The following is a 25,470-nucleotide window of genomic DNA, read 5'->3' on the forward strand; positions in this document are numbered from 1 at the left end:
AAATTTTAATGAGAAAACTGCATCTTCTTTTGGCCAACGCTATGAATTGCTATAGTGCTACTGAGGGAAAAAAATAAGAGTTGTCCATAATCTGTTCCTGTTGTTCATCCGATGAGACTTCAAAATTTGATAATTCTGGATTAATATTTCTTTGTGGGGTGGAAATTTTTTTGTTGGTTTTTGTTATTTTTTTTCACATTGTCTGAAAGGATGAATCATCTGTTTTTTAAGGACATGGTAAAAAGTTCTATGGCGGCAACACTTCGTAAATTTGGACAGAGAAGCAAAGATTATCTTTGTTTATAGATAAGCTTGTTATCAGACGGCCAAAATCTGCACTACTGAAGTTCCATGTGTTGCATATCAAATTTTATGGGGTTACTTCCATCTCAAGTGCATACGTTGGTATGACCTCAAATTTTAGTTTCCCACTTATATGGGAAACATACATTCTCACATCTACAAATACTGAAGTCGTCCAAAGAACCCAAAGTGGAGAAAAATAAATAAATTTTTTAAAAAGAACCCAAAGTGGGAAAGTAAAATTGTATTGGAAGACTATCCTGCTAGGGTTCATTGTACCTAGATTCTAGAGGAAAAAAAGCTACTGAAAGTTGGAAAATAAAAACAAAAAAAAACAGAGAATTAAAACTCAGAACTAATTTCCTCTCCAGGACGCTCTCCATCATGCACAGGACTGTCGCGTTGTGTGAAGCCAGTGTAGCATAGGTCATTGTTTGATGTCCTCCGTGACCTTTGTCCAGCATTTGCTGTTTAAACTAGATGACATCCCGGCCATCCTGACTCCTGAAATCTAGGCAAGACTGCTTGTGGTCTCCACACACTTCAGCGTTGGGAGCTGCGTGCCCTCTCCACGATTTCTGTGGGTCCCGGGGGCTGTTTCTCATGACCACCTCTTCATCCCGCTGCCCTTTTGTTCTCTTTGCTTCTGGCAGCTTTTTCTTTTTTGCCACTTGGGTTCTTGAGGTACCTTCCTTAGTTTTACACACAACTACAAATTTTCACACAAAAGGCTTCGTGTAGCAGAGTTTGCAGAAAGTTCAGAGAAATTAAGAAATAGATGGGGTTGCCTTGCTGACCCATAGGCCGTTAGAATTGAGTCATAGTCCCCCTGTTCTATGAGTCTTTTGGCTGATTTCCATGTTGCTCAGACATTCTCTTTGCTTTCTGTTCCCTCCTTCCCACTACCACCAGCTGTTTTTTAGACACAAAGTGATCCTGCTCTCCATTTGTCCTGCCCAGACTTCTGAATCTTGCTGTACACCTATTTTTTTTCATACTCCAGCGCTCCAAGGAGCTTTCTTTATTGAAGACCATTTATTCCCAAAAGGAATTCTACTATCAGCTGTTAAGAAAACAATACGATTTTTTTTTTTAAACCACCCACCAGCGATACCACATGTTCTGAGGAGTACTCCCAGAGAAAATCTCTCACAAAGGAGCCAATAAAATAGGAAATAAATACACATAACTCAGAATTCCCTAGGGCTTTGCCACCTTATAAGAGCAGAGACCACACATGGGGCGTGTATAAGAGCTCGGCCTCTACAACCTGCTCCCCTTTGCCCGGGAACCCTGAGCCTGGTGTCCTGACAGATAGGAAGAAGGTAAATACAACAGAAATGTGCCTGGTACCACTATGAAAATGATCTGACTTACCATCCGAAGGGGTAAGGTACCTGGTGGCGAAGAAGGGACAGTTACTAAGATGACCACAGGCAAAAGACAGCCCCCACCCCGAGGTTTCAGTCAGCTAGTTATGTTCTGGGCTTGAGTCACCAGGGTTCAGTGGTAACATCTAACCGTCTTCTTGTTTCATCTATTTTAGCCTTACTCTCTTCCCACCCCCAAAACTCTAGGGTTCTCTGGGGTTTCCATTGCTGACCAAATGGAAAGTGTCAACACTCAGAACGCAACCAACAGTGGAAATCCATGTACCTTCATGTGAGTACGTCTCTGCTATGAGCGATGGGAAGAACTAGTCAGGGCAAGATCAGTTGTGCCCAAGTTTTAAATATCGCTGCTTCCCTGCCACTCCCCAACCCCCTCTTCCATTCCTCTTTCTGCAGCTTCCAACTTGCAGAGCTCCGAACTCAGAAAGGCTTTATTCATAAAGTTTCTAGTGATGTCCTCTGGTGGCAAAGCCTGACCTGCACAGATGGGAGGCGTCTTGTGGTCTTTCTGAGCCCCCCTCCCAGGTGTTTCCTGCGCAAACATGAAAATACTTGTTTACAGGGTGTTCCTCCAAGCTCACCAAGGGAGGGCCCCCAAATTATGGAATATAGAACGTACCTCTCCGAAGTCTGAGACTTTCTGAATTCCAAACCACTTCTGGCCCCAAGGGTTTTAGAGGAAGGTTGTGTGTCTTTACTGGCATCTGCTAGAGGAAACGGAGCTGTTGTGGCTGCTGGGGGAGGCGTGGATGATTCCAGGGGTCCTATTTTCAGACGGCCTCGTTGGAACTTGTGGTCTGTCGAAAGGAGAGAAGACTTAGATCGGGACTGTGTTGTAGACACGTGGAGTCATGTGGAAGTGGTGGCGAGTGACAGTATCTGGGAAACCCCGCTGAAATCCTTCAGCCCAAGCCAGACTGCCTTTCGGGGCCTGCGGTCCTGCCGCTCCCCACCACCGACAGTGCTGACAGATGAGGGCAACACAAGAAGGTCACAGATGTTCGAGTGGATGTGCCTTCTTTTGATTTTAAGAAATAGGGTCATCAGAATTATTTTTTCATTGTTCATTTAATTTTCAGAAAAGGGATTATTTTATTTTTAAAATTTATTTATTTATTTATTTGACAGAGAGGAAGAGGGAGCACGAGCAGGGGGAGCAGTAGAGGGAGAGGGAGAAGCAGACTCCGCACCAAGCTGGGAGACCGAAGTGGGGCTCCATCCCGGGACCCTGGGATCATGACCTGAGCTGAAGGCAGATGCTTAACCGACTGAGCCCCACCCCCCAGGCACCCAAAAAGGGATTATTCTAAAAGGGAAAAGGAGGAAGGCCTGGGTGGCTCAGTCAGTTAAGTGGCCAACTCTTGATTTCAGCTCAAGTCATGATCTGAGGGTCCTGGGATCGAGTCCTACATGGGGCTCCATGCTCTGTGGGGAGTCTGCTTGAGGTTCTCTCTCTCTCTCTTGCCCTCCCTGTCTCCCCTCCATGTTCTCTTTCTCTCTCTGTCTCTGTCTCCCTCTCTCTAAAATAAATATATAAAAGGAAAAAGGAAACCAGAGGTGAGTTACTAAAGTGGTTCTCAAACTTAGCAACACATCGGAATCACTTGGAAAGACTTTGAAACTACTGATTCATAAACCCAACCCAGCCCCACTGAGGAAGGAGTCTCTGCAGTGGTCCCAAGGCACCTAGAGTTTGCAGGGGGCCCCCAGGTCCTTTTGATGTGGGGACAAGGTTCAGAACTACTATCTTTAAAAAAAAATTTTTTTTCATCTTTAAAAAGGGAGAAAGAAAAAGACCTTCTCCCTGTTTCTGTAGAAGGAATGAAAGTGCCTCAGATCCAGAAAAACCCAAACAGGGTGAGGAGCACGCTCGGCATTTCTTGTTTTAGTCACATGTGCTAACCACACAAAGGAAGTTTCATTTCTGTGAAAACTATCAGTTTCTCTTTTATGCTTAGTGTTCACCATCCTAGACCCATAAAACACTTCCCAGCCGATGATTTCATCTTCCCCTTCCTGAGGGCGTGGATGTGCCCTGAGTTTATATAGACCATCAAGGATGAAGGGAACGTCTGCTCTCCGTCAGAGAGAAAACCAGCTTCCCACGTACTCTCTGACGTGCTGGATGGAACGTAGCAGAGTCGATGCCTTGACAGGGAGCCAACTTCTTTCTCTTTCTTCTGCTGCAGCATCTGCACTATGACGTTTACCTTCCTCATCTGTATGCTCACGGAGTTTGGTTCTCTCTTCTTTTTGTCCGAGCCGCCCCAAAATGAAGGCACTGTCGCAAGCTAGTCTCTCTCTTCTCTTCCATTAAATGTGGCTCCGCAAATGCTTTCTCTTTGGTTCGTGTCTATCACCATGAGGGTTTGGTGTCTTTGTGGTATCGGACGGTTCTCTCCCTCTGCTGCTTGGGGGCAGTGACCTGCCAAACAGGACCCGCGGTCTTCGAATGTTGTCCAATCAGACATCATTTTTCTCTCTCTCTTTGGATTTTCTTCTCCCTTCTCCCCCTGCAGGTCTCCTCCTCAGGGAGGCTGCCTTGATTTCCCAGTTTGAACCAGGTTCCATGTTCCTCAGGCCATCATGTGCTTCTCTTTGATAGCTCTCATCACAGTGTAACTCGATGTTGATTTAATGTCTGTCTTCCTACTGGAAGTCAGGAAACAAATCTGGCCTTTTGTTATTGTTGTTTTCTGGTTTGGCTTAGTTTTTGCTTTTCTTTTTTCACCAAAACATTGTCTAATGCTAACACAGATTGGGTGATAAATACCTCTTCGCCGAATTGATGAATTACATGCTCCAAAGACTCAAGTAAGCTGGGGCCATTGGATATGTTCACCCGAAGGTCACTATAGACTTTATGAAAAGGTGTCAGCAAAAGCAGACGTAACCACCAAAACCAGAAAGCAGTAGACTGAAGGACAGGGAGCCCAGGGAAAGGAGGCACGCAGCAGGTGCGGTTATCATGGTGAAAACAAAAGCATGGAAACTGCGGAGCTTCAATCAGTGACTCAACCAACATGAACATTTATTGCAGAGCAGCACTTGCTACATTTGTGTCATTGTGATTCAGAAGGAATATCTGGATGATGTTCTAAATGCTGTAGCAAATGCTTCATTGCAACTTGTTTTGTTGGCGTTTATTTAAATGCCAGTAAAACTCTTTCCGATGGATATTAAATTTTATAATTAATCATTCATGAAGTCTTCTTTATTCAACTTTTCCTTAAGTATTTCAGATTCTTGTCAGGCCTATTCATTTCCCCCGTGAAGATCTAAGAACTGGTTTTAGGTGATAAATTGACTATGTTCTCCCCGAGCGCATTTTTCTTAAGCGTTTGAAAACATTCATCTACGTTAATCTGAGTTGTGCAGTGGGGCCCAAGCCACAGTAAACACAGTCTAATGAGCAGCATCTGTCAACCCCTATGCAAATGATGTCGCACATGCTCAAGTTCCTTGCATTTTTATGATAAAATGAGTTGATCTATGCTATTCGGTGAGTCAGTCAGCCAACACTTGTGTGAGTGCCAACCACCAGTCACGTCTGGGAATGACACGGTATAGACCACACTATGATGTGATTTATAACACTGTGCCTGCCCTCGTGGAGGGGATAGTTCAAGTGAGGAGAGAGACGTGAGCACAGATAGGAGTAGCGCAGCGTTACAGCAGCGGTCATGGAGGCAAGTATAATTCATGGAGAAAAGGCTGGAGTTTAGGATGCCGGGGGATCCGAGCAGCGCTCTGACTGGAGCTGCATCTTAAAAACTTTGTGAATAAGGGGATTGGAGTAGGAAGAGTCACGGGCAGAAAGGGCGGCCCAAATACGGCAAAGACACGGAGCAAAGATGCAGGGGCATGAAACAGCATGTTTGCCTTGGACATGCCGGTTGTTCGGCATCTTGCAGGTCGTTAGGGAGACCCAGTGGAAAAGGAAACAGCAGAGACACGCAGAGACCGGATCACGGAGGGGCTTGGGGGCTGTGCTAAGCAATTTGGATTCTATTCTCTTGGCAAAGTATGGCCTCTGGAGTGTTTCAAGGAAGGAGGGGTGGCTTGGTGAGATAAATATTTTAGAGATTTCACTCTGGCAGTTTAGAGACTGAATTAGCCAATTGGGGCCCTAGAGACATTTTATTCATTTATTCAAATGTTTCTAAAGCATCTTTTAAGTGCCAGATACTGTCCTAAGCTTTAAGAATACAGCAACGAACCAAAGAGACAAGATGCCTGCTCCCACAGAGCATTCTAGCAGAGACATACAGACCATAATCAGAGAAGTGAACGGGTAAGCAAGAAAAACAAAAGCTAGCGTCATGCACTGTGCAGATATGAAAACAGGCTGATGTGAGAGAGCGCAGCCAATGGCTATTTTAAATTGCATGGCTACAAAGACCTCTCTGAGCACAATCAGAATGAGGAAGAAAAAGGAGGCTCTGTACCCTGGGGGCAGGCCCTTCCCAGCACAGGATACAGAGGGGACAGAATCCTTAACACAGAAAAACTTGGCCAGCTCAAGAAAGGGGAGAGAGGAGCCAGGGTTGCCCAGGTCAACCCAACGTGAGTTCAAAGGCCGTGTGACCCAGACATAGGAAAATGTGTTTGAATTTCATTTTGAAGACTATAGGAAGTCACATATATAAGTCATTGCCTGGTTTTAGGCAGGTGAGTGATCTGTCCAGGTGTACATTTTTAGGTGATCCCTGGCTGCTTTGTGGAGGCTGGACAGGCACAAAGCCAGGTGAAGTCAGAAAGCGATGACCGTTGTCCTTGCGGGAGAGACTCAGGGGGACGAAGGTGATGCTGGTGGAGACGAAAAGAAGCAGACGGAATTGGGGCATGTTTGTGTGTGGAGGTGAGAAGCCCTGGGTGATGGGTTAAATAGGGAGAACGGGAGACAAAGTGGCATCAAAGAAGACCGCTGAATGCGTGGCACGTGCAGCGAGTGGACGGCGGCAGTGATTGCCGAAGGAGGAGCAGATCTGAGAGGAGAGAGGGGGAATTTCTGGGGGGCCGCGTGCAATCCGAGGTAACTCTTGCAACCAAGTGGAGGTGACAAGTTGGCAAAGCGAGTCCGTGTCTGGAGTTCCAGGGAGAAGTCAGAGCTGTAGATAAAATCAACCCCTGAGCTGTGGTTAAAGCCCCCCTAGACTGGGTGAGGGGAGACGGTGTCCCTGGGGTGGAGAAGGGTGCCTAGGAACCAGCTCCGGCTGCTGAACAGTTGTGAATACGGTTTTGGAAAGATATTGTGGAATCCTAGAAACCGGGAGAAGAGCAAATGGCTTTAGAATATGATTGGGAGTGGAAAGTAAGGCAGCGTTATAAGACACAGGGTCTCTTTTGCAGCAAGCTGGCTTGTCTCCATCTCTTGACCATCTATCTCTGAGACCTTAGTGCCATCAGAGTGTCTGTCCAGTACAGGGCACAGTGCAGTCCCTAAATAGATCTTGCTGACCTTAAAGCTGAGGCTAGAAGCCTGGGCTGGAGATGTATACACGCCTGGGAAACGTCAGTTTGAAGCCATGGGAGTGGGTGACTGAGATTGCGGGAGGTGGAATTCCTGCAGTGAGATCAAAGCCAAGGGCAGGCAAAACCCGGAAAGTAGCAGCATGTACAGTGTTGAGCGGCAGAACATGTAGCGACATCTAGCAATGGAAACCAGCAGGAATGCTCAGCCCACAGGAGCAGAGCCAGGAGGGCGTCGTTGGGGGGTGGGGGGGGCGGTGGGGCAGAGGGCAATGCTGCGGAGAAACAGAGTCTGCTCATAGACGCAGGGAATGGGAGAGTAAACGAGGGAATCCTGGTTGTCATGGGGGAAGGAGAGGTAAGAGATCAGGAAAGTTAAGTGTGGCCGTTCTTTGAGGAGGTGGGGAGTTACCCTCTCATGAGTATAGAGTTTCAGTTTTGCAAGATGAAAAAGGTTCTGGAAACGGAGTGCGCAATAATGTGACTGTACTCAACACAACTGAGCTGTATCGTTTAAAGCGTTGAAGATGGAGGCACCTGGGTGGCTCAGTGCGTTGAGCCTCTGCCTTCAGCTCAGGTCATGATCTCAGGGTCCTGGGATCGAGCCCCAAATCAGGCTCTCTGCTCAGCGGGGAGCCTGCTTCCTCCTCTCTCTCTGCCTGCCTCTCTGCCTACTTGTGATCTCTCTCTGTCAAATAAATGAATAAATCTTTAAAAAAAATAAAAAATAAAATATTGAAGTTGGGAAGTTTTATGTTATTTTGCCACAATTAAAGAAACACTTTTTAACGCAGGTGAACAAAAAAGCTAGACCTAGATTGAAGAGAAGGGACCTCCTTGTTCTGAAGCTGGAGCAAAAGAGGAGAAGCAGATGCTGAAGAGGATAAATTTGCAGATACCAGTGCAGGACGTGGAAAGAAGAGAGTCCCTTAACCTCCCATTTCTCGCTGAAGCATGAGGTGAGGTCATGGGTTAGGACCGGAGGGCGGGCAGGGTTCACTCCCGTGTCTGTTATCCACGAAATTTGAGGGAGACAGCATCGTGAGATGAGTTTGCATGCTTTCCCTCTCCTCTCCTGCTGGACATTCCCCCCCAAGTGTGTAACATGCTCTTATAGTTGGTCAAGGAGAGTCATGAATCTCTTTTCGCACAGAATCCCCAGTCTCGTAACCGAGACTCTTCAGACTTCTGTCAAAATCAACGTGCAATTTTTTTCTTCTGTGGTTACGTAGTATCAGTAAGATCATGATTTCACAGACAAGTCATCTTTTTAAAAATATCTGTTTTATCTTCATTCCAATATAGTTTACAGACAGGGTTTTATCCGTTTCAGGTGTAGAAGGTAGTGATTCTGGACCTGTCACGCGGTGCTCATCACGACAGGTGCCCTCCTTCCTCCCCATCACCGGCTTCACCCCTCCCCAACCACCTCCCCGCTAGTCACCATCAGTCTGTTCTCTGTAGTTAAGAGTCTGTTTCGTGGTTTGCCTCTCTTTGTCTCTTTTTTCCTTTGCTCGTTTTTGTTTCTTAAATTCCACATATAGGTGAAATCGTATGCTATTTGGCTTTCTCTGGCTTATTTCGCTTGGCATAACATTACCTAGCTCCATCCACCTTGCAAACGGCAATATTTCATTCTTGTTTATGGCTGAATAATATTCCTGTGTGTGTGTGTGTGAGAGAGAGAGAGAGAGAGAGACACGTGTCCTTTATCCTTCCATCTCTCTATGGACATTTGGGCTGCTTCCAAACTTCAGCCATTGTAAATAACGCTGCTATAAACATAGGGGCGCGTGTATCCCTTTGAATTGATGTTTTTATATTTTCGGGGTAAATACCCAGTAGTGCAATTACTGGATTGTACAGTAACCTTGTTTTTAACTTTTTTGAGGAACCTCCACACTGTTTTCCACAGTGGGTCCCCCACTGTGCCTTTCCACGAAGGTACCTTTCTCTCCACATCCTCGCCAACACTGGCTGTTCCTTGCGTTTTCTATTTTAGCCGTTCTGGCGGGGGTGAGGTGATCCCTCACTGTGGTTTTGATTTGCATTTCCCCGACGGTGAGTGATGTTGAGCATCCTTTTAGGTGCCCAGATGAGTAGTTTTGAGAAATTTTGTGGACAGCTCACTTTGCAATCTCAGCCCGGTCTTACAGGAATCTAGAGGAGTGAAAGAAGAATAGTAGTAATTTTATTTTAAATGTGAATTACTTAAGATATCTAAGAGTTGCTTGCATTTATTTTATGACATCAGAAAAGAAGTACTGATGAGGTACCGAAAATGTTAAAAATTCCTTTAGTGGCATGTCATGGCCCAGGGTTACTCTGCTGGCTTAGTAAAGCCACAAGAATAGAAACGGACAGATATGCACCTTCCCTGACATTTAATTTATCCCAGTTCACATGTATGGTAATATCTTATTTCCTTGTCAAATTTTGTTTGTATCTATGTATACAGGCTGGAATTTTTAAAAGAGCAAGATGGGATTGGGGGGAGACAAACCATAAGTGACTCTTAATCTCATAAAACAAACTGAGGGTTGCTGGGGGGAGGGGGGTTGGGAGAAGGGGGAGGGATCATGGACATTGGGAAGGGTATGTGCTTTGGTGAGTGCTATGAAGTGTGTAAACCTGGTGATTCACAGACCTGTACCCCTGGGGATAAAAATATATGTTTATAAAAAATAAAAAATTAAAAAAAAGAGCACTGTATATCTTATACCTTTTTTATCAAGAAAATGTTTAGAAGTGACTTTTTTGTATCATTCACAAATATATCGGTATATTTTCTAAAAGCCAGGAACGCAATTTTTTTAAATGCAACAATATCATGATTACACCTAAAAATTAATAATTCCTTAGTATCATGAAGCATCCACTCAGCATTTAAACTTTCCAATATAGTTTGCTGGCGTTCGAATGAGGATCCCAAAACGCTCCATATGGAGCAGTTGGTTGTGTGTCCTCCACGTCTCTTCCCGTCTAGAGTGCCCTTCAGTCGTTCTTCCCCCGACCCAGCCTCTTCCTTTTACGCTGAAACTGGACAGTGGGCCAGGAGTTACGCTACATGCTTAATGGAGATTTTTCTGTTTATTCTTCAAGTAGCTATTATAATTACCCGATACGAGACCAGGAGTAAAGGGTTAGAAAAATGAATACGCTAGCAACGGCAGAACTGAGGGGAAGCCTGCAGGTCTACTCAGCTCCAATGCCCATTTCTTTCCATCAGCTTGTACTGATGGAAAGTACAATCCCAATTCACTTATACCAGGGCCCCCAAAGCCCAAGAAGACCTCCGTTTAATTTTGAAATGCCATCCAAACAAACTGGGGTCCAGGCATCCCAGAAATTTGGGTTTCTGTAATGAATGCAGGAAAAAGAATGTCAAACCTTCCAACCACCTCGTTATTTCCAAATTTCAGGATCTTTATAATTCCCACAAAAGCAACAAAAATTACTGAGATAGTAGCTGAGAGACTGCCCCCCACACACACACTCCACAGTCACTCATTCTTGCCTTCACCTTCCAGTAGCAGCTTTTAGCTTTTCAGGGCTCAGAAGGCACTGAAGAGGTTGTTGTGACTGGGAATGGAGGGTCACAGGAAACAGAAATCCAGAATGGCATCTCTCACGGATCTCTGCTTGTCCCCTAGTTTGCAGAGCTGACCACTACCGAACATAAAGGAAATCAGGCAGACTTTGTTTGTCTCAAAAGAAATTAATGCTTTAAAACCTTATAATAAAGCAAACTAAGTTTAAAGCACTTGCAGTCTCTCAGACAGACAATATTTTGATCAGGGATCGTGTGCTTGATCAAAGAGTCATCTCAAAAAAAAAAAATGAAGATATATCCAACAATACGTCAAAAAAACAAAACACAGCTAACGTATTTGCAAATGTTTCAAATAATAAAACAATACTCCTAGTACTATAAATGAGCATAAATTTATTTTGTATATTGATTTTTTTAAAAGATTTTATTTATTTGAGGGAGAGAGAACATGTGTGAGAGCACAGTGGGGGGAGAGGCAGAAGGAGAAGGAGAAACACTCCCCACTGAGCAGGGAGCCAAGTGAGGGCTTGTTCCCAGGACCCTGGGGTTATGACCTGAGTTGAATACAGATGCTTAACTGACTGACCCACCCAGACAACCCCGTATACTGATGTCTAAATCAGTCCCAATTTACTAGATGGCATGTAGAGCTTACTAACAATATAATCCTACCATTAATCTCCATATTTACTAGCATTATACTTACATTCAGTCTCCTAGATTTAGGTCTGTCAATTTCATGTTACTCTTTGATATACATGGTGAATGCTAACTTTATGCCTTAACAAAAGTTGATTTTATTCCCGTATGTTCTCAAAGCACATTTAATGAGTCAGTCTTTGGTAGCAGATTCAGTGTTAGATGCTAGACACCAGAGATCTAATGAGCAATAAAACAAGGTTACTGCCATCAAGTGGCTCAGCCTGAGAGAGCCAACATGAAAAGGAACAGACAGTGTGGTGTGATGAGTGCTGGGTGTGTACCATGATACAGGGGTGTGTGCAGTCCAGGAAGGCATCACAGAGTAGATCATATATGAACCGATGGTGGGAAGACAATGGTGATGTTGTTGATCATGGTGATGGTGTTGATGGTGGGTTGATGATGGTGGTGGCGGTGATGATGGTGATGATGGTATTGGTGATGGTGGTGATGGAGGTAATTATGATGATGATGATGATGGTGAGGATGCCGTTGATGATGGTGATGGTCCATGGTCATGGTGATAATGGTGATGCTGGTGATGATGATGGTGATGATGATGGTGGTGATGATGATGATGATGGTGAGGATGGTGTTGATGATGGTGATGGTCCATGGTAATGGTGATAATGATGATGCTGGTGATGATGATGGTATTGATGGTGGTGGTGGTGGTGGTGATGATGATGGTGATGATGGTATTGGTGATGGTGGTGATGGTGGTAGTGATCATGATGATGGTGAAGATGGCGCTGATGATGGTGATGGTCCATGGTCATGATGATGATGGTGATGCTGGTGATGATGGTGATGATGATGGTGGTGATGGTGGTTAGTGATGATGGTGATGATAATGGTGAGGATGGTGGTGATGATGATGGTGATGGTAGTGATGGTGGTAGTGATGATGGTGAGGATGGTGTTGATGATGATGGTGGTGGTCCACAGTCATGGTGATGATAGCAGTGTCATCGCTGAGCACTAGCTAACGTGCTGTGCCTGTGCTATGTTTATATATTTCCTCACTAAATCCTTACAACAGTCCATCAAGATCAGGTTTACCCACATTTGTGTAAAAGAAGTAACTGAGATCCAAGAAGTTAAGAATTTTACCTAATGTCATATAAAGAGGTAGGTGAAATGAAAACCACCTACTCAAACTTCTCATTAAATCAAAGCTTCTGGTTCGAACAACAGCTTCTCATAGGAATCCCCTCAGCCTCCCTGCCCAGGAGTTTGTTGGCTGGACAGGAGAGGGGGACCTCCCAGGCAGAGGTGCAGGTCCTTACCAAATCTTTGAAGTGAGGGACAGCAGTCCACATCTACCTCATGGGGAGCCTGGTGGAGAGGAGAGAAAAATTATACTCCTTGCTGAAAGCTTGTTGTGGCACAAATAGATACACTAAACTAGATTTTACCTCTTTGCCACCTGACTCAAGATGAGAGCTGTAGGAAAACAAAGAGGCCTCCAAACACAAGCAAATAAAAAGGTTAATTCTGTTAAAAGTGTTGGGAATGGGTGGAGTGACCAAAGGAGTTCATTTACGGTGAAACTGAAAACTAGATGTCTTGTCCTCTGTCTTCTAAATGGCAAGTTATTTTCAAGCAGAAATGAATGACCAAGTTACCTGGTTTATTAATTACTTAATGTATTCATTCATTTGACAAATCCCCCTGGACGCCTCTATGTGGCTGACACCGCTGGGCCCTGCCGAGCAGAGGTTGGAGACCATATGAAGCCTTCCTTCACTAGACGTGGTCGGAAGGAGGAGAGTGACCTCTCGGCAGGTCGTGGCAGGACGTGTGCATTGAGCACACGGCGAACACGGATTCCAGCGCGCAGTGTGTCCTCCCTTCCACAGACGGTCCAACGGCAGGAACAGGGGTGTTGTCTCCAGTGTCACCCCAGGTTTGCAAATGCACAAAACATAGCACTTTTCAAACTTAGAAGCTAGTCGATTGGAAATTATCTTCAGGAGGAGACCGAGTAAGGGGAATAACAGCGGACAAGAGTCAGCGGTGGGTGACTTTTCAGAACCTAAACTCCTTTGTCTTTCTCGAAGCCTCTGCCTCCGTCCTGGGGCGCCTGTCATGTCACAATCAGAGTATATCACCTTTCTGTCCTTTGGGAATCGACCTTCCTGACAGATACTGCCGATAACACTGGGAAAAAAATGTTTGCTTGGGAAAGAAAAAAAGAAAAAGAATTAAACCTTGCAATTATTCGTGTTTAAAGGCCCCCATTTTCCCTCAGTTTTCTTCAGCTAAAAGCTATCTGGCAGGGTTTTGGATTTGAAGGGTAATAGCCAGAGGAGTCAACAACTGTTAGCAAAGTAATACTTAGATAAAGTAAACGAATAAATAATCCGACACTGAAATCGCAAGATGGACACACGTGGAGGGCATTAAGCAGCAGAGGACCACAGGGAGGCAGCCCGCCTTCCATGGAGGCAAACCGTGGTCTCTCCACGGTTTGGGTCTGGGCGGGGGAGGCAAGAGGACAGGGCATGAAGGACTGTGCCGCCGCCAGGGTGCCGCGACCAGTGGAACCAAACATGCCCTGGGTCTTCAGCTTCAAGGATGCCTCCAGCCAGCCCCCTCCTCCTGTTCGAAGCCCTGCAAGTGGCACTGGCATGTTTCTCCTGCAAACCCCCATACCTGGGGTGTTTCCGCATCAGACTCACAGGGGAGGCGACTCTGTATAGTGCTTCCCAAGGACACGCTGCTCTCACACAGATTTGACCCTGATAACCGGCTAGGTATGAAAGCAGCTGAAAAGCAAAAGAGTGATGAATTCGAGTAAATCTCAGTGCTTCGGAGTTTATGGTTTGAAGACGTTTGTAATGAAACCATCTTTGCCTATTCACGCATCACTCCAGGAGTGTTCCCTTCTGGGTCACCATCCATTTCCCAGCACGTATAAACACAGTTTTATCTAAATGGCCTTATAAAAATGTCTTCTCTGCACGTGACTTCCCCCTTCAGCTACTCCACGTTTTTCTTTACCCCTTTGTGGCAAAACTTCTCGAGAGATCGGACTGTTCACTGTGTCGTCCTCCAGCTCCACCACACTCAACCATCAGCACACTTCTGCCACCACCACTCCCCAGAACTGCTTTTCCAAGGTCATGAGTGACTGCCAGAGGACAGAGTCGATGCTCAGTGCTCATCCCACTTGATGGACCAGCGACACTTAGTATGATCGATCACGTTCGACTTCTTAAAGACACTCTTCTCGCTTGGCATTCATGCCCACACACAGGCTGCCTCATTTACTGGTTTATATTCTTCTCCATGCCCAGTGCTTGATTCTTAGGCCCTCTCCTCTTTCTCCCTATTCTCCCCTGGCATCTCATGGCTTTAAATAGATCATCCCTGTATTGGTGACTGCCGGATTTAAACTCCCATGCTGCACCTCCCCGCCTGGGATCTTGGCTAATCCATCCAACCATCTACTCAGTAACTCCACTGGAGGTCTGAAAGAATATCTCAAAATTAATATGCCCAAAATGAAATTCCTGATCTTCCTGCCACTCTCAACTTTGGTTTACCCCACAGTCTCCCTCATCTCAGTCAGTAGCACCCATACTTCCACCTGTTAAAGCCAAAATCTCAGCATCTCCTTAAAGTCAGAGTTTTTTTCTTTTTTTTCCATATGTAGAGGAACCCCAATAAAATGTCCTTCGAGGAGGGACCCAGGGCCACAAGTAAGGGTAGTATGAGGATTAAATGAGCTAGTATTTGTCAGATGCGTAGACCAGTACCTACGCATAGTGTAAGTGCTACATCAGCGTTGCTTAAGTTAATAAAATCCTTATTCCCTTTCTTTATCGCACACTGTCCCTCAAATCAGTCAGGAAATCCCTTTGGCTTTGTATTCAGAAAGTATCTGCAATTTGATGACTTTACACTCCACCCCTCCCTGCCACTGCCACCAGAGAGCCCGCCACCACTGCCTCTTGTCTGGATTATTGCAGTAGCCTCTTCACTGATCAGGCCTTCTGTGACCTCTCTAACCCCATCTCTTAATATTCTCCTCCAAATTTACTCCACTGCCTTCCAGTCCTGCCAGCCGCTTGCTGCTTCTTGAATACTCCAGACTTCTTCTCACCTCAGTGCCTTTGCACTGGCTAGCCCCTCTGCCTGGGATGCTGATGCCTCAGAGAGCCTCATGGCTCAACACTCTTCTATGTTGTGCACCTAGGAAAGCCGCCTCGGACCATTCCTATTTAAACTGCGGCTGTACCCTGTACATGCTCCCAACACACGCACATGAGCTCCTTGCCCCGCTCTATCTGAACAGCACACGTACGTCACCTTCAGAAACGTGTATGGGTTCCTGGCTTCACCCAGGGATCCCACAGAAAATCATGAGTAAGTTCTGAAGGATGAAAGATCCACTGGATGGAAAGGATCAATCTGGGTGGCTGGGTCCTTGCATGGAGAAGAATTGTCCAGGAGACATTTGACCATGAGCAAAGGCTGACTGCTTGCCAGGAGCTACATCCCCCGTACCTCACCCCTGCTCCACTCAGCTTTGCCATCATCGTTCAAGAGCCTCCTCACCTGCTCAGCAAATAGCCCAGAGGGAACAGGGCCTTGAACGGGAAGAACTGTAACAGCAGCACCTATAGGACCGGGCAGCCAGAGGAGGAAAAACAAGCAGAAGGCCCCAAACTAGCAGCTCCTTGTAAACAAGAACCACAGGAGAGGAAAGACAACTTTAATTTTTCGATGACATTTGAAAAAAATAACAATAGCTCTTAAAGAAATTCCATCTCAATATGAGAAAAAAAAAAAAAAGGCTCGACCTCAAAAGAGGCTCCCCCCAGCTTTTTTTTTTTTTTAACTTTACGTGTTCCAGAGCTGAAGTGAAGGCACTGTTGTTCTCTGCTGGGGCTCACATTGGTGCCTGTATGATCGAGCGAAAGAGAGCTTCACACAAAAAAGGAAAAACACAAAGAGATGGAAATCATTATGAGAAATTTTTAAAAAGGGTCGGAGGACAGATGCAGAGACCTAACATGTGAATAATAGGACTTCCAAAGGAGGGAAAGGGAACAGATGCAGGAATGCATTAATTCAGGAAATAATAGAGGACATTTTGCTGGGTTGGAGAAAGCCTCGAGTCTGCAAATTTGAAGTGCTCATGGAGTTTCAGACAGAACTGTTGGGGGAGGATTAAAAACAAGCAAACAAAACACGCTTGGGCATGTGGTGGAGAACTCCGGAAGTCATTAAAAAATGTGTAGGACATCAGACATGACAACTGTGTTCCGCACAAAGGAGAAGGTCAGCGCGACCAGGGAGAAGACAGGAGATTGAGACTCATGGAACAGAGGGAGGAGGGTCCCAGCCCCAAATCTTAGCCCTCGCTGAGAGAGCCCTGCCAGGGTCGGGGGGAGGCTGGGAGCTGCTGTGCCGACACCCAGGGCTACTTCACCCTTCGAGATTTATCCCAAAATACTTCAGAAAGGACTGTAAGCTGACAAAATGCAGAACAGAGTTTCCAGTGGGGCACAAGATGGTGAGGAAACCGTGTGGCTGTGAGTCTCGGTCTTTACGGACATGTGCGTGCGTGTGTGCGCGTCTGTGTGCGTGTGTGCGTGCATGCGTGCGTGTGTGTGTGTGTGTGTGTGTGCATTTTTCCACCGAGATACATATATTTAAGTCTGAATGGAGAATGATGGATGCCTGGGAATTTGTAAGGCTGATGGTTAACGATGGTCATACAAATAGAAGAAACGTCCTGCAGGGAAACCTACAAATGTCTGAGAGCACTAAACTACCTCATCGGTCCTTGGGAAGGGAGACAGGAGCAAGTGGAGAAGAAAAACCTTTCTTAACCTTTTATCCGAGATACGAGCAAGGAAGAAAAAGCATTATGAAGGTAGAAAGGACAATTAGAAAATAAAACACTCTGATGGAGAGATATAGCTGAAGCCTTGTTTTCCTATGAACCACAGAGAAAGGAGGGGTTCCGTAGAAGTGAGCAAACTTCTGTCAGTTCTGGTAGTATATAAATCTTATACTTGGGGTTCATTTGGCTGGGCTTTTTATTTTTTTCCTTGTCATTTACTTTTGCCAGTCCTTTTGTTTGTCTGTTTTTATTTGTATACTTTGTAAGTCTTACCTTTGGGGCCCATTTGGGCTGAGCCTTCTCTCTCTTTTTTCTTTCTTTTTTTTTTTCCTCTCTCTCTCTCCCTATTTTTTTTCTTTTCTCTTTCTTTTTGGTGGGGACTCCTGATTGCTCAGAAGCTTCCAGGGTGCACCTTGCCTGGATCATGGTTGATATATTCAGCTACACATTCCCTCAGCCACCTCTCACCAAAATGACTAGGAGGAGGAACACCCAACAGAGGAAAAATTCGGAGACTGTGACCTCTCCATCACAGCTATTGGATATGGACATAAACAGTTCAGGCTAACAAGAATCCAGGCAATGGCTAGGCTGGAGAAAGCCTTTAATGACAAAATGGAATTGATTAGGGCAGAAGTGAAAGCCACCAGGGAAGATGTTGACAATGATCTCAATGAGTTCCAATCGAATCTAAATTCTCTAACAGCTAGGGTAATGAGGCAGAAGATAGAATTAGTGATCTGGAGGACAAACCAGTAGCGAAGAAGGATCAGGAACAAACAGGTTTTGCCTGGAAAAACAGTGTTTGCCTGGAACAAACAGTTTAGAAGCCATGAAAACAGAATTAGGGAAATGAATGACACCATGACATTCCAACGTCAGAATTACTGGAATCCCTGAGGGGGAGGAGAAAGAAGGAAGACTAGAAGATACAGTTGAACAAATTCTCCACGAAAATTTTCCCAGTCCGGCAAATGCACCCAGCGTTTGTGTCCTAGAGGCAGAAAGGTCCGCCCCCAAGATCATAGAATCTAGAAAGACCTCTTGTGAAAATGATGAATCGTAATTTTAGACAGGAGCTCTTGAAAGCAGCTCGGGCGAAGAGATTCCTTATGTACAGAGGAAAGCCCGTCAGAATAATGACAGACCTGTCCACAGAGACCTGGCAAGCCAGAAAGGGCCGGCGAGAAGTATTCAGGAAACTAAACGAAAAGAACGTGCAGCCAAGAATACTTGATCCAGTAAGACTGACATTCAAAATGAATGGAGATATAAAAATATTTTTTTTTTAAATAAGGCATAAGCCCTGATTTTTAGTGGGGTATTTTAATAACTGCTTTTAGTACATAAACTTTCTATTTTTGTTTACGCCTGTGTTCAATGCAGTTGGCCTGTTCATGTTTTAATGTAGGTCCTCAGGCGCCATTAGTCTGAGGAGAAGAACGTCTGTAGATGTTAATAAGATTCCAGCCAGGTCTGCTTATCTTGAAAGCTGGTGATCACTGCAGGACTCTACGGAAGGTCCCAGCCAGAGGATCCCAAGGCCTGTTGAGGCAGAGGATGGCGTGGGGGCTCCTTAGGGAATGCTCAGTCACTGTGAGCAGCATGGCCTCAGTCTGGGTCTTGGGGCTGACGGGCTGGTGCCTGAGGGGAGGGCTTTGACCTTCATGCTGCAGCCCCACCCCCATGCCTCCCAGCAGTGCACTGAGGGGAGTGGGCATCCTCAAGGGAGCCCTGGGGTGCTCCCTGTCTGCCTTTCCTCAGCTTTCTTCAGTTGCGACAATGAACACTTTTCGAGCACACCGTATGCATAAGACCCTGTTCTGGGCTTTTTTTTTTTTTTTTTTTCTTTTTAGGGCACTTTTTCCAGACTTCCCTCAGGTCTGGTGAGTGAGCCAAAGTTCTAGGACTTGTGTGTGGCTTCCAGACCCTTCACTGTCCAGGTTTGTCTGGCAACAGTTCGTGCTGACCCATGACTTAGTTCGCGACAGGTGGAGGCCAAAATTAGAGCTAAGCGCCAGATAGTGAGTTTTTAGGGAAGGTAAACCTACTCCATTCAGAAGGCTGTTCTCTCCCATCTCAGCTCCTTCCTTGTTTTGTCTTTAAAGTGGCCTTTCATTTCTGAAATGATGACAAGGTTTTTTTTTTTTTTTTCTTCTTAACAATTTAGTTGAATAATAAAAGATTGACAGCCCTATGGCCCCCAGATAAATTAATGTATGGATGGGTGTAAGATGTATTGCTCTATGAATCCCAGTCTTTGGGGACCTTCCCGTTCCGCATGGTTTCCTTTCTATAGCTCTAAGGGCTGTCCGTGCCCCAAGGATATAACGTTTCTGCGGTTGCTTTGTACCGCTTGCACACACACCTTGGCCAGCCATGGAAGGGGTCCAGTCATTCAAGGAGCCAGATTTACTCTGGTGGGACGGGGGCCCCATCACAGTCCTGCCGCGGGAGGCCAGAAGAACACGCTACATTGTTAAGCATCGCATGCTTCCGGCCCTTTTAAAATCTCTGCAGGAGTCTGTCCCCACATGACCAACTGATGTCAAAAACCTGAATACGTGGTCCCCCACATATTCCACTTAGGAAACTCGTCATAATCCAACATCATTCTGGAAGGAAAATTGTCAGATACACATAGAGCGATCATCACTAATATGACAAAGTTGCCCTGAATCTGTCTTCAACATTCAAAAGGAAAAAGGATGAAAATTGGCAGTTATAATTTTACCAGGATCAATCCAAAGACAGACAGGTACTGTCTTCATTTACATTATACTTTTATCTTCCAAAATTTCGAAAATGATTTCTGATGTTTTATCTCCATCATTTAGTGGTTAACATGGTTAGAGTTTACTCTAAACCCAAGTTGAGTTTGGAAGTTTGGCTCATTCGACATGGCGCTTTGCTTCTTTCTACCGCAGGAGACAGCGCAGTTTAGGGAATTTTGGTCTGACAGCAAGTATCTGAGTTTAAATCACGACTGAAAATTACTTATTAGCTGTGTTGCTTTCAGCAAGTTTGAAATCTCTCAAAGTCGAGTTTCACATCTGTAAAATGGGTATTATGGGACCAACACATAATTGTGGTGTATCTGGTGTGAAATACTCAAGAAATGCCAGTCCTGTGCTTTAAAAATCCAGTGAGACTTCCCGTTTTAATTTTAAATGAACTTTCACAAGATACCTCCTTTTCTGCTTGAATTATTTAAAAAAAAAATGATGGGGAGGAAGAGTTTAAATTTGCTTTTCAAGTCTGTGAAGAATTACACAAATGAGCCTGGAGTGAAACGGTTTTGTGCCAAATGTTTTGCCTACTCATACCACCAAATACCCACAAATACGAACCACAGGTGGTCCGAGCCTTAAATTCACACCACTGTCTCTTTAAACAGTGTCCTTAGCACTCTGCTTTGGCGCTGAATCACCACTGACTCAGAGGTTTATAAATACTGCTACTTGAATCACTTGGAATTTTCTTCAGTGGTCCCCTACTTCCCTTTCTAAGTTTCAATTGGACCTGACCTGCGAAGGGAGTGATATCTGACAAGTTCACTTCCCACGTTACTGGGGCTGCTAAGTCTCTATGACGTCTGGATGCATTTATAAGAGGGAACATTCTAAAAATAAGCTTAATATATTCTCATTCCGTGCACTATATAACTGATGTAACTTGAAGACAGTAAGCTCCCTCATCAGTTGTCGCTAACAGCTTACTAAATGTCAGAGAGAGATAGAAATGTTCTAAATCAGGACACCACCCTTAATGCTTTACCTGATAAATTAGAATGCATACATTTTTCTAGGGGGAAAAATGCTTCAGAAAGATAATGTAAGTATATAACATTCAAAAAATCTCTGTCTCATGTGGTGGAAATAGTTAAAAGGTAACACTCAGGAAAACAGCTAAGGTGCCGTGTTGAGAGCAGCCGAAATGTGATTGCTGGAACATGAAATCCTTTCAGTAAGGGATTTATTTGAGGACTCAGGGCTGAGGAATTAGAGACAGAATGTTCAAATCATCTCGTGCTCTGTGCTCGCTGTAATGTATGGCAGCAAAGACGATCCGAAAATCTTTCGTATTGCTTTTGTATTACAAAAGCAAGTTATTTGCAGTAGCTTTATTTTCCCAGGTTTATTTAAGACTTGTTTGCTTTTTTATGTAATCATTATCTGATAGATGGTTGGGGGGGGTGGGAAATGCCCAGGAGCACCCTCAAGGGCACAGGAAAGCCAGGGAGATAACATTTGGCCAGAGATAATCCACAAAAAATAAGTTGTGTCTGGCAGTGAGTGGGAGGCATCTGGAGTGAAGCTGGTCGCAGTGCTTGACGGCTCGGACCTCTGTCAGCCACCCTCCAGGTGACCCGGCGTGTGAAACACGCTTGCTTGCACGCCTACTCCTACTCACGTGCTGCTCTCCTTTCTGTCAGGCCCGCACCCGCCGCTCCAGAGAGGTCATGGTTAGAGCACTGTGGATGACAAGCCTCAAAAAGGGAGAAGCCTTTCGGTGGCCCAGGTAAGAAAGGCTCACCTGGGTCCTGGGGAAGAGCCCCCTGGGCTGCTTCAAGGCTAGAGGAATCCTGAAACCGGGAATCGTGAGACACACTTGAGATGTTTGTTTGTTTTTCTGGAAGGCCTGCAGTCACCCTGAAAATCGAACACATTGTAGAACAGACATATGTAGGCTGGGTGGTGGCAGGAGTGACGGAGGACTCCGCATCATGGCCTTCTGGAAAACCCCCCCAGCTCACCGCTGTACTGTTCAGGATGGCTCTGTCCCTCACTATGCTGTTGAATATCTCAGGGGTGTCCACACGTGCTCCAGACCAGCAAAAAAATTCAAAATCAGATATTGTCCTCACAGAAAATCTTTGTTGGCATTTTTACGGTAGCCAGAGAGGTCACCCTGTGATTGTAAAAAAAGCAGAGTGATCCAAAAATCCAGCATTTGTAAGGAAGCAATTGGTTTGCAAGGAGACAGAGTGTTCCCTCATAGTTCATCAGATTAAAAGTCATAATTATGTGCCAGTGGATTGTGTTTGATTGGAAGGTGATAATCTACAGGACCCTGCAGATTCCATGTCCTACAGACCTCTTCCATCTGGACTAATCAGAGGACGGATCTTAGGATTTGGCATCGGAGTGAGTTTGCAATCCTAAGTGACAGCCCTAAAGGCCACAGATTTTTTGATCATCAGCCAGCGTGTATTCTCTCGACTTGATTGTTGTCTTCTGCTCAAGTGAAGTCATTATTGCCGCTGAAGGCATTTACTTAGCAGTCAAATATTTACTCTTCAAAACAAAGGAGCGCCTCCAAGTTGGGGCGATAGAAGCTGACTTGAATCAGTTGAAAACTGCATGAGCTAAAGCCACCTTGCTGAAGGGGACCAGAAAAAAAAGAATTCTCAAAGGAATCGTTCTGGCTCTCAAGAAGGAGATGAGCTGTGAATGATTTTTTTTTTTTTTTTCAAAAAATGTTCTCTCTAATCTTCGCAATTCTAGGGAAGGTGATACTGGAATGAGTTTCAAACCCTTCCTCCCAGAAATGGACAAAATTTAATACCAGAACCAAGTCCTCCATGCTGAAAGCGAGATGTCGCCCAGAGAGGATTATCTGATCTGTAAAGTCAAGGAGAAATAGGATCAAAAGATCTCCCTGCTCTTTTCTTTTTGATAAGTCGGGCCAGGGGTTTATCAATTTTATTAATTCTTTCAAAGAACCAGCTCCTAGTTTCGTTGATTTGTTCTATTGTTTCTTTGGTTTCTAAAAGAAAAGAGAAAGGACCCAAATAAATAAAATCATGAATGAAAGAGGAGAGATCACAACTAACACCAAAGAAATACAAACTATTATAAGAACATACTATGAGCAACTCTACGGCAATAAATTTGACAATCTGGAAGAAATGGATGCATTCCTAGAAACATATAAACTACCACAACTGAACCAGGAAGAAATAGAAAGCCTGAACAGACCCATAACCAGTAAGGAGATTGAAACAGTCATTAAAAATCTCCAAACAAACAAAAGCCCAGGGCCAGACGGCTTCCCGGGGGAATTCTACCAAACATTTAAAGAAGAACTAATTCCTATTCTCCTGAAACTGTTCCAAAAAATAGAAATGGAAGGAAAACTTCCAAACTCATTTTATGAGGCCAGCATCACCTTGATCCCAAAACCAGACAAGGATCCCACCAAAAAAGAGAGCTATAGACCGATATCCTTGATGAACACAGATGCGAAAATACTCAACAAAATACTAGCCAATAGGATTCAACAGTACATTAAAAAGATTATTCACCACGACCAAGTGGGATTTATTCCAGGGCTGCAAGGTTGGTTCAACATCCGCAAATCAGTCAATGTGATACAACACATCAATAAAAGAAAGAACAAGAACCATATGATACTCTCAATAGATGCTGAAAAAGCATTTGACAAAGTACAACATCCCTTCCTGATCAAAACTCTTCAAAGTGTAGGGATAGAGGGCACATACCTCAATATCATCAAAGCCATCTATGAAAAACCCACCGCAAATATCATTCTCAATGGAGAAAAACTGAAAGCTTTTCCGCTAAGGTCAGGAACACGGCAGGGATGTCCATTATCACCACTGCTATTCAACATCGTACTAGAGGTCCTAGCCTCAGCAATCAGACAACAAAAGGAAATTAAAGGCATCCAAATCGGCAAAGAAGAAGTCAAATTATCACTCTTCGCAGATGATATGATACTATATGTGGAAAACCCAAAAGACTCCACTCCAAAACTGCTAGAACTTATACAGGAATTCAGTAAAGTGTCAGGATATAAAATCAATGCACAGAAATCAGTTGCATTTCTCTACACCAACAGCAAGACAGAAGAAAGAGATATTAAGGAGTCAATCCCATTTACAATTGCATCCAAAACCATAAGATACCTAGGAATAAACCTAACCAAAGAGACACAGAATCTATACTCAGAAAACTATAAAGTACTCATGAAAGAAATTGAGGAAGACACAAAGAAATGGAAAAATGTTCCATGCTCCTGGATTGGAAGAATAAATATTGTGAAAATGTCTATGCTACCTAAAGCAATCTACACATTTAATGCAATTCCTATCAAAGTACCATCCATCTTTTTCAAAGAAATGGAACAAATAATGCTAAAATTTATATGGAACCAGAAAAGACCTCGAATAGCCAAAGGGATATTGAAAAAAAAAAAAAAGCCAACGTTGGTGGCATCACAATTCCGGACTTCAAGCTCTATTACAAAGCTGTCATCATCAAGACAGCATGGTACTGGCACAAAAACAGACACATAGATCAATGGAACAGAATAGAGAGCCCAGAAATAGACCCTCAAATCTATGGTCATCTAATCTTCGACAAAGCAGGAAAGAATGTCCAATGGAAAAAAGACAGCCTTTTCAATAAATGGTGCTGGGAAAATTGGACAGCCACATGCAGAAAAATGAAATTGGACCATTTCCTTACACCACACACAAAAATTGACTCAAAATGGATGAAGGACCTCAATGTACGAAAGGAATCCATCAAAATCCTTGAGGAGAACACGGGCAGCAACCTCTTCGACCTCTGCCGCAGCAACATCTTCCTAGGAACAACGCAAAAGGCAAGGGAAGCAAGGGAAAAAATGAACTACTGGGATTTCATCAAGATCAAAAGCTTTTGCACAGCAAAGGAAACAGTTAACAAAATCAAAAGACAACTGACAGAATGGGAGAAGATATTTGCAAACGACACATCAGATAAAGGACTAGTGTCCAGAATCTATAAAGAACTTAGCAAACTCAACACCCAAAGAACAAATAATCCAATCAAGAAATGGGCAGAAGACATGAACAGACATTTCTGCAAAGAAGACATCCAGATGGCGAACAGACACATGAAAAATTGCTCCATATCACTCGGCATCAGGGAAATACAAATCAAAACCACAATGAGATATCACCTCACACCAGTCAGAATGGCTAAAAATCAACAAGTCAGGAAATGACAGATGCTGGCGAGGATGCGGAGAAAGGGGAACCCTCCTCCACTGTTGGTGGGAATGCAAGCTGGTGCAGCCACTCTGGAAAACAGCATGGAGGTTCCTCAAAATGTTGAAAATAGAACTGCCCTATGACCCAGCAATTGCACTATTGGGTATTTACCCTAAAGATACAAACG

At 44.5% G+C, this 25,470-nt stretch overlaps 1 long non-coding RNA gene across 2 annotated transcripts in view; it reads left to right on the forward strand.

Moving 5' to 3' along the window:
• LOC106007050 overlaps positions 1-22,995 on the forward strand; it is a 42,253-nt gene extending 19,258 nt beyond the window's left edge. The window contains exons 3-5 of one of the 2 annotated variants that reach the window (XR_006605964.1): positions 1,850-1,965; positions 7,961-8,125; positions 21,717-22,995. This is a non-coding gene — a long non-coding RNA (uncharacterized LOC106007050). Of the gene's footprint in view, positions 1-1,849; positions 1,966-7,960; positions 8,126-8,499; positions 9,699-21,716 lie in introns of those variants that run through there. The other variant, XR_006605965.1, reaches the window with a different exon arrangement.
• Positions 22,996-25,470: the final 2,475 nt, after the last annotated feature.

This window comes from Mustela putorius, unplaced genomic scaffold (genome assembly GCF_011764305.1).
Source record: "Mustela putorius furo isolate JIRA1106 unplaced genomic scaffold, ASM1176430v1.1 tig00000198_pilon_pilon_pilon, whole genome shotgun sequence".
Taxonomy (NCBI): domain Eukaryota; kingdom Metazoa; phylum Chordata; class Mammalia; order Carnivora; family Mustelidae; genus Mustela; species Mustela putorius.